The sequence below is a fragment of the Seriola dumerili genome, unplaced genomic scaffold (assembly GCF_002260705.1).
Source record: "Seriola dumerili isolate Sdu_G_001 unplaced genomic scaffold, Sdu_1.0 BDQW01000149.1, whole genome shotgun sequence".
Classification (NCBI taxonomy): domain Eukaryota; kingdom Metazoa; phylum Chordata; class Actinopteri; order Carangiformes; family Carangidae; genus Seriola; species Seriola dumerili.
The window spans coordinates 9,324,041-9,334,318 of NW_019174404.1; positions in this window are offsets into that span (position 1 = coordinate 9,324,041).

Genomic DNA, 10,278 nt, shown 5'->3' on the forward strand with positions numbered 1-10,278 from the left:
GACCCTAATAGATCCTAGACCTCCACCATAACTGCAAAGGATGTAATATCTAGAGATCCCACCTGAGAAATGAATACTTAATGCAAGCAGTTTCCAACAGAATAGCAAAACAGAGCCTGCAGCCTATTTAGGATTTTCTCTCCAGCTTGAGATGAGGAAAAACAATAATCAGTTCTCTGCAACATTTTAGTCATTTAGTCCATTTATTCTAATAATAGCTTATCTTACAAAACCTGATGATGCTTAAAATGAAATCTATTTTTTTAGATAATTACTAGTCTTAAACATTGTAGCTCTGTGCTCAAGTAAATGATAATGTCAAGAAAATGAACTAAGTCGTAGCAAATTTAAGCATAAAACATAGCAGAACATACATTCTTTCACTGCAGAAAGCAAAAACCTTTTTTCAGAAACAGTGCTAGCACATCAGAAAGGTTTGGGGACAAATAACTTTCTATCCAGCTGATTTTCAATTAGTCTCATTGGTCTCATACCCATTAATCTGTCAAAAAATGATTTGGCATTAAGGCTATGTAATTATGCAAATGGATGTTTCATTTCAGATTTAGAATTGAAAGCAATTTGACTCCAAACCTGCTGTTACTGTTAAGCATATAACATTTTCTGAGTAAAATTCGACTTAACATTTATACTAAAGTAGAATATACAGCTCTCAAATCAACAAAAATATCATTGTACTGTGAATAAAAGGTAAGAAACACCTGATTTAAGGAAAACAAAAAGTTCTGTGCTTTGTTCACCAGAACAGAAATGCATTCTGTACCACACGTCACATAAACTAACACAACATATTAAAACATTCACAAGGATAAATAAACATCAGAAAGTGGTTTTGGACCTGCGGTTGACCAGCATTCGTGTCAGTAAAGAGATGTGGGAGCTGTAGTTGTAATGAGTTCCCAGCGCACCAGTCGTCTGAATAATTATGATTCCGTAGACAGGAAGTGAATTTGTTGCTAACCACAGGTTCAAACAGTTGTGATTATACTGAATATTTAGTCTTCAGGAAAAAACAGAAACACTTGTGTAACAACTAACATTACATTCATTCTGCAAGTGGGCCCACAGATCTTTGGGAAACGTAGTCTTCTTTTTCATTCATAGAAAAACAAAAAGTGCAATCCCACAACAGTGTTTGACTTTGATTTTTTTTTTCTTCTTCTTCTTCTTCTGTCCGGATAACAATGTTTCTGGATGACGGCTGTGATGGTCATGAGTTCACCTGTTTTGCCATCACCCTCATCATTGGTATTATCACCATCAGAATTGTAACTGCCAATGCACAAACACTGCATAAGGCATATTAAAAAGCAATATATAGGCCAGCTGTATATTCAGTTATAACTCTAGCTGTTTACATAGGATCATAAATACATATTTAAGGCCTACTAGACCCCTTTATTTATTCTGCACAAGCATTCTGCTAACAAAGACCTTAGCTGAATATTGTTTGGTATAGATGTGCACAAAGACAAAAAGCAGTAGTTCCCTTGGCTATGTGGAATGCTTCTATAGTGAGTCAACATTCAGTGATAAAGTCATCATGGCTGTCAGAAATCTGAAAGCTGAGAACATCAACAGTAACATTGAATTTCTAACATTATCGTTGCTTAAAGGGGTACTCCAACGATTTAGTACTGAACCTCAATAAAAGTGGGGAACAGATTAAATGGTTAAAAAGAATGGTCTGAATCGAAGCAACAGATTTTTTTTTACTACCTGTATGGGGTCAAGCTCCAGATATCCGTCCTAAATAGCTACTTCTATTAAACCACACATGCTCAGTTGTAATGTAGGGGTTCTGTTTAAAATGATGCGCCTTGAGCTCAAGCTGATACAACAGCACTGTGAGATCATCTGTATTATTATTATTATTATTATTATTATTATTATTATTATTATTATTGTTATTATTATCATTATTATTATTATTATTATTTGCACTGAGCTTTGTGTGTAAAACCGGTGGAGTGCCCGTTTAACTGTGATCCCAATAAGCTGAGACAAAACAATCATTTAAGCCCTTATAATCAAAATTAGAAAATAACCAAAGCTAACCTGTGGCCTCGCCCTAACTAATTTGGATCAACCAACTGTACATCACCAAACCTGTGCATTTTAATCTTCACATCTAATTTCACATGCATGTTTTTCTTCTCACTTTGCCTGCATGGTCCCTTTACAGAAACAAAGAGACATCTCTAATGCATCCCAAATGATGCCGTAACATGTCCGGATCATGCCTATCTTTGCAACTAGGGAGCAATTAAAATTGCAATATCTAAGTGCACAGTATGACTTAATGGAAACCTACAGTGAGCAGTTATACAGACAAAGCACATGCCTCTCTTGTAAACAGTCTTGCTCCTTTGTTCTTCAGTGAGGTCATTTATGATAGGAGAGCAAGCGAAGCACCATCAGGGATTCTGCATTTGCAGAAATCCCTTTTCATTCTCTTGGAAAGTGGCACACACAGATGGATACTAACTTGCACTCACATCGCTATACATGCTTGAGATTGAATGCCTGTCTCTCTACCATAACCTTTGAATGCCAAAAATAGATATCTCTGTTGTATTGGCTGTACCTTCTACACACACACACACACACACACACACATATATATAGCTGAAGCAAGGGATTGGTGGAATAGATGAATACAAGAGATACTTCGTCATTGCCTAATCCAAAGAGAAAAGAAAAGAAGAATATAGGCCAGAAAAATTAGAGTAATCTATATGTAGAAATTAGGTCATCCACTGCATATGGGACAAAGATACTTTTGTGCACGAACATAGTTATCAACTGATCTATCAAATTAACCAAGCAATCTGTTTTAGCTTTGACATACAAACCCTGAATGAAAACTTCCACGTCTCTAAAAAAGCTGATTAGAATGACGATACCAGTGATACTTGTGCATGCATGGCTTAATTTTAAGTGCAACCCTAAATCTTCAAATAAATGAGCAGGTTCAACAAGCTTGTATCAGTAATATGTTTGACTACACCGCCAGTTCTAATTTATTTTTAAATAAATGCAGCAGTTCCTAAATCCTTCAGAGGACCTCTACAGCTGTCTAGTAGTGTTGTAGTTACAGTGCTCTGCTGGATACATTCTGTAGGTTTGTCGAAGCAGATTTAGGACCGAGAAATGAGTGGTTGCTAGGTGACTGGATGAAAAGAGGCCACAGGTGGAATTGTCCCAGTGTGAACTCCTCTCCTGCTCTCTTTGCTTGTTAAATGCTGCAAAAAAAAACAGGGGCTGTGGTAGTGGACGAGTTGTCATGGAAGAAGCCAAGGCACGTTTTCTGTTAATGTCTCAGCTAAATCTAAATTATACATTAATTTGTGCATCTTCTCTGTTTCAGACTTCTCCTCTTTTCCATCCCCTGCCTCTTTACCGCATCCTTGGTTTTATGTAACAGTGCAGCAATCCCTGTCACAGCTTCACCTCTCATCCTCATTCACTGCCCTTCTCTTCTCTTCTAATGGGCAGGAGAGGCAGATGTTTCAACGCTGTCCTCTTTGTCCTCATCTCTTTTGTCTTACCTTCTTTCTCCCTGTTTTTCTCCATTGGAAAGTTTCACATTACACAATCCCTATTGGCTTTTTCTCTATTGCTGCATTAGCCAAGAGATACAGTAAAGTATAGCAAATCTCCTGTTACCTCACAGTCTGAACCTCTACTCCCACATCACCTATTACTCATCCATTTAGCATCCAAGGATTCTATATCAATAAACTATCTCTGTCCAACACCACGGCAAACTGCAAGCAGCAAAGTATCAGTGAAAACAATAAAAACATAATGACATCCTGTACACATTGCACTGGTCCTGGCTTGACTGGTTTTCTAGCCAGAGGATTTCCTCAGAAACACACTCAACAGGAAACTCCTTACTAGCATTTGTGATTATTGTAGGCACTCTAAAGACCTGGAGGACCAGCCTCAGGATACAATAGCAGAAAGGTTGAAACTGGAGAGCAGCTGTGTCAATGAGTGATAGCTAAAGAATCCTCCTGTTTATGTAAAGCACATTTCTAAAGCAAAGCTGGAAATGCAAGCCTCATTGTTCCTATTTGAGCTTCACAGGCCAGGGGAGGCACGTGCGGAGTCCTAGCATGGAGGAGAAGACGATGGTGGGTCGGTGTTTCTTGAACCTCAGGCCCTTCTTCAGGCGTTGGCTGTTCTCAGCCACGTACAGCTCCCCCTGCTGGGCTGCGTTAGATATCCTGGAAACCAGCTCCCCGTGAACCACCACCTCCTGTTCTGAGCGCACAAACACCTCCCTGAGTTCCTCCAGCCGCCGCTCCATCTCTCTGATGACCCGCTGTCGTTCTTCCACCTCCAGGAGGCGCCGTCGAGCTGCCTCAAACTCCATGCTGGAGCTGGGGGTGACGAGCTTGGAGGAGGGGGCCGTGGCTGAGGTGGATGGAGGCTCAGAACCAGTTAGCAGAGCCCCTGTCACCCTGCGGAAGTCTCCCATGGAAATGGAGCGCCTGGTGGCAGGTGATGCCAGAGCCAGGAGAGTAGAGGCAGATGTAGAAGGTGGCATGGTCAATGGAAGAGGGGGTGAAGATGATGATGGAGAAGGTGAACCCGGCATGTGGAGATCAGGATGTGGGTCGGTGTTTTTAATAGCTGCTGCCATATCCTCGGTTGTGTCCTCATCATGGGAGTCTGTGTTTCTTTGTCGTCCCTTCATGGCCAGTGTTTAGCTCTTCCTGTTATGCTGCTGTCCCTGTCGCTATTGATGTTTTTCCTCTGTCTTCCTCTATCAGAGCAGAGAGCAGCCGAGCAGAGAGTGCAGAGATGTGCAGTGATGCAGCCTGGGAACTGTTCCATTCATTAATAGCAGATCCGACCCAGGCTTGTGCTGTCTCTGCATCTGAGTGGTTGGGCTGGGGAGGAGCCTTCTGGCAGCTCATTGGCTGCTGAAATCGTGAGCATGTCAGCTGATGATTGGGCAGCCTAGCCTCTGTGCTGCTGATGCTGGCAGGCTGTCGTGTCCTCTGCTTGACTGTTTTGCTTCGTCGCCGTCGTCATCATCTGGAGCTCTGCTTGGATCAGCTCTGCTCAGTCAAGCGAGGCAGAGTGAGGCAAGAGATGCAGGAGTATCATGTCTCTCTCCTCCTGGCTGATGCCATTTGGCTCATTTTCCATTCTCCCAGCCTTTCTGTTGCCATCCCTCCTACCAGCTAGTCTTGCCATTTCCCTCTTTCTCCCTTTCTCTTGTTCGGATGGTTGCCCCTAGCAACACAACCTCAACATCAGATGGCAAAAGCAGGAGGGGAGGGGTGATGCTCCAATTTCTCTCTCCCTTTATCACCTTGCTGCTCAGCATTATCACCATTTCCAGGCACCCATTCTCCCCCACATCTCCTCCCTCTTTTGACCTATTTGACAGCTCACAGCTGTCCTACAAACTATGTAAGTACCATTGTTGCACACAGACAAACACATATCCAAAAACATACAAATAATCAGGAGGTCCCACACACATGCACATTTGGATTCACTTTAATAACACAAAAAACTCGTAATTTCTACATGTAACATCTACATGTACATATTTCAGACTGTGGAAAGCATTAAAACTCAATCTATTGGCAACAAGAAAAAGGAGGGGAAATGAGTGTTTTAAATGTTGTAAACCTGATCAATTGAAAATTATATTCACACCATTTAGAAGTACACTAGTGTTGTACCAAGAAATCATACTAGGCTTAGTGGTATTTATACTGTATGGAAAAAGCCCAATAACCAATGATGTGGAATTTGTAGAAACAGTCCTCTAATTTCTCAAATTATTTCAATATTGGTGTATTAATTTATTGTTTTATTTTCTATTTAACAATTCGTTTAAAAAAAGAGTTAATGTGAATCAAATTATCTAAACATCCTTTCCAAAATTGTCATTTAAGCAGCATTTGGATGGAGAGAAGTGAAAAGGAGAGCTTCACACTCACACGGTCTGTCAGGAGTACAATTTGAATCAAAGCTGTTGTGATGTGTCTAATCCTGAATCTAAATACCTTGTACTGAAAATTAAGTCCTGAAAATTGCACCGCCACCTGTTTTGCAGCTTTCTGTGGATGAGAACAGGTTAGCCTGTCTTCACATGTTCAGTCACCTCCTCAATGCCATGCTGAAACATTTAATCTGAACCCCAGTTTCTAGCGACCAGTCTCGATCACATTTGACTGATCTGAAGTTACATCATCATGATATAATGGGTTGATTTTTTTCTTCTTCTTCTGGTTGCTGTAAAACCTACTACACTAACAGCTAAATTTATCTGTTCAGTCTGATGACAAATATTGACTTGTTCTGTGGCTGCATTGCAGAAGTGATATGATCAGAGTGTGAAGTAACACACAGTTCACTCAAATAGGCTCACACACACACACAAACACACATCCTTCTATTACTACTATATTCGTGGGGACTCATATTTGCATATGGACAGTAGGGACATGTCCCTAGCAGGATTTTGGGAGGACAGAATTGTCCCTACCAATATTTGAGTGAACTCGTGCACATTATGTTAGGAGTGAAGTCATATTAGATAATTCCAATGTGCCCTCCAAGAAGCTACGTCTAAAAGACAACCGATTTAGGCATGCTAGCATTTGATTGACTGAAATGCTAGCTGTGAGAATATCACAGTGGTAGCTAACGTCACCAGAAAAATGTCAACTGATGTTATTTAACCATGTTAGCTAGCATTAACTAGCAAGTTAACCCTGGCTTCTGGCTTCTGTACGCTAGCAGTCAGGTTGCTAGCAGAAGAAAACATAAAATGTTTGTTATATCAAAGTATTAGATGAATTCCTGTCAAAAAATCCCATGAAAATATCACCATGAATAGTATGACTGGAAGTTATGCCTTACTATACTATTACATTTTTAAGACTTACTAAACTATGATGTTTTTATGACTTACTAAACTATGACTTTTTATGACTTACTATACTATGACTTTTTATGTTTTGCTATATTATGACTTTTTATGTCTTACTATACTATGACTTTTTATGTCTTGCTATACTATGACTTTTTATGTCTTGCTATGACTTTTTTTTTGTCTTACTATACTATGACTTTTTTATACATCACTATACTATGACTTTTTAAGCCTTACTATACTATGATGTTTTTATGCCTTACTATAATATGATCTTTTTTGCCTTACTATGCTGACATTTTTATGACATTTTACTCCCCTAACTGCCACCTGCAAAAGTTCTCTGATGACTCTGCTATCATTGGCCTCATTACTGATGAGGACAACAGGGAGTACAGAGAACTGACCCAGGACTTTGTGGCCTGGTACCAGCGGAACTGCCTCCAGATCAACACTGGGAAGACCAAGGAGCTGGTGGTTGACTTCTGCAGGCCGAAACATGGTCCTCTCACACCGGTGAACATCCAGAGACTGGACATTGAGATAGTGGACCACTCTTACAGATATCTGGGTGTTCAACTGAACAATAAACTGGACTGAACTCACACTAGTGTACACTACAAAAAAGGACAGACAGGCTGTATCTGCTATGGAGACTCAGGTCTTTTGGAGTGCAGGGGGTACTCCTGAGGACCTTTTATGACTTTGTGGTGGCATCAGCCATTTTCTACGGTGTGGTCTGCTGGGGCGGCAGCAGCGTCGTCACTGCTGATGGGAAGAGACTGAACAGACTGATCAGGAAGGCCAGCACCTCCTGGTATGCTCCCTTAACCCAGTGGATGTAGTGGGTGACAGGAGGATGATGGCTAATCTATCATCCCTGTTGGAAAACATGGGGCAGGGCACTCTGACAGCACTGAGCAACTCCTTCAGCATCAGGATGCTGCACCCGCGGTGTGTGTAGAAGAAGTACCGCAGTTCTTTCCTTCCTGCTACTGTCGGACTGTACAACAAACACTGCACACAGTAGACCATACACAAACATACCAAAGACTGACAAATCACCATGTGCAAAATCACTTATCTGCTGCTATTGTCTTGGGTTGTGTTACATTTATTGTGTGATTGTACATATTACACTATTATATTATTTATCTTTTTTTTGTACTTGGTACTGACATTTCACAGTTTTTTCTTTCCTGTGGTGTCACTGCTGTAATACTGCAAATTTCCCCAATGTTGGACTAATGAAGAAATATCTTATCTTATCCCTTACTGTACTATAACTTTTTTATCCAATACAGTACTATGAGATTTTTATACCTTACTATACTATAACGTTTTTATGCCTTACTATACTATGTCGTTTTTATGACTTTTTATGCCTTACTATACTATGACTGTTTTATTAATTTTTATGCCTTACTATACTATGCCGTTTTTATGCCTTACTATACTATGCCGTTTTTATGCCTTACTATACTATGTCGTTTTGATGACTTTTTATGCAATACTGTAGTATGACGTTTCAGTGACTTTTTATGCCTGACTATACTATGCAGTTTTTATACCTTATACCTTATGTCGTTTTTATGACTTTTTATACCTTACTATACTATGGTGTTTTTATGACTTTTTATGCCTTAATATTGTAGTGGAAAATGTATATCTTGTCACATATGCTTGTGCTATAATGTGTTCACTTGAGTGAAATGGGGATAGACAACTCCTTATAGACCACATGTAACTGGTTGGATTGTGTATGTTTTTCCTGCTCAGTGTCTTACTACTCAGACACCCCTTTGCAAAGGCTTTTAATAAAACCCACCAAAGATAACTTGGTCTCAACCAACTTTATTGAATTTCAACCACATCTATACTAAGTTGTTTTGATAGCTTTTTATGCCTTACTATACTGTGTCGTTTTTTATTTGACTTTTTATACCTTAGTATACTATGACTTTTTTAATGACTTTTAATGGCTTACTTTACTGTGACATTTTTTATACTATGATGTTTTTATGCCTTACTATACTATGCCGTTTTTATACCTCACTATACTATGCTGTTTTTATGCCTTACTATACTATGTCGTTTTGATGACTTTTTATGCCTTACTACGCTATTACGTTTTAATGACTTTACATGCCTTACTATACTATGTCGTTTTGATGACTTTTTCTGCCTTACTACGCTATTACGTTTTAATGACTTCACATGCCTTACTATACTATGTCGTTCTCATGGCTTTTTATGCCTTACTATACTATGCCGTTTTTATGCCTTACTATACTATGCCGTTTTTATGCCTTACTATACTATGCCGTTTTTATGCCTTACTATACTATGCCGTTTTTATGCCTTACTATACTATGCCGTTTTTATGCCTTACTATACTATGCCGTTTTTATGCCTTACTATACTATGCCGTTTTTATGCCTTACTATACTATGCCGTTTTTATGCCTTACTATACTATGCCGTTTTTATGCCTTACTATACTATGCCGTTTTTATGCCTTACTATACTATGCCGTTTTTATGCCTTACTATACTATGCCGTTTTTATGCCTTACTATACTATGCCGTTTTTATGCCTTACTATACTATGCCGTTTTTATGCCTTACTATACTATGCCGTTTTTATGCCTTACTATACTATGCCGTTTTTATGCCTTACTATACTATGCCGTTTTTATGCCTTACTATACTATGCCGTTTTTATGCCTTACTATACTATGCCGTTTTTATGCCTTACTATACTATGATGTTTTAGTGACTTTTTATGCCATACTATACTATGCCGTTTTTATTCATTACTATACTATGCCGTTTTTATGCCTTACTATACTATGTCGTTCTCATGACTTTTTATGCCTTACTATACTATGTCATTTTAATGACTTTTTATGCCTTGCTGTAGTATTATGTTTTCGTAACTTTTTGTGCCTGACTATACTATGCCGTTTTTGTACCTTACTATACTATATCGTTTTAGTGACTTTTTATGCCTTACTATACTGTGACATTTTTATGCCTTACTAAACTATGCCGTTTTTGTGACTTTTTAGGCCTTAGTATACTATGACGTTTTAATGACTTTTTATGCCATACTATAATATGTCGTTCTGATGACTTTTTATACCTTACTATACTATGCCGTTTTTATGACTTTTTATGCCATACTATACTATGCCGTTTTTATGACTTTTTATGCCTTACTATACTATGCCGTTTTAATGACTTTTTATGCCATACTATACTATGTCGTTCTGATGACTTTTTATGCCTTACTATACTATGCCGTTTTTATGACTTTTCATGCCTTACTATACTATGCCGTTTTTAT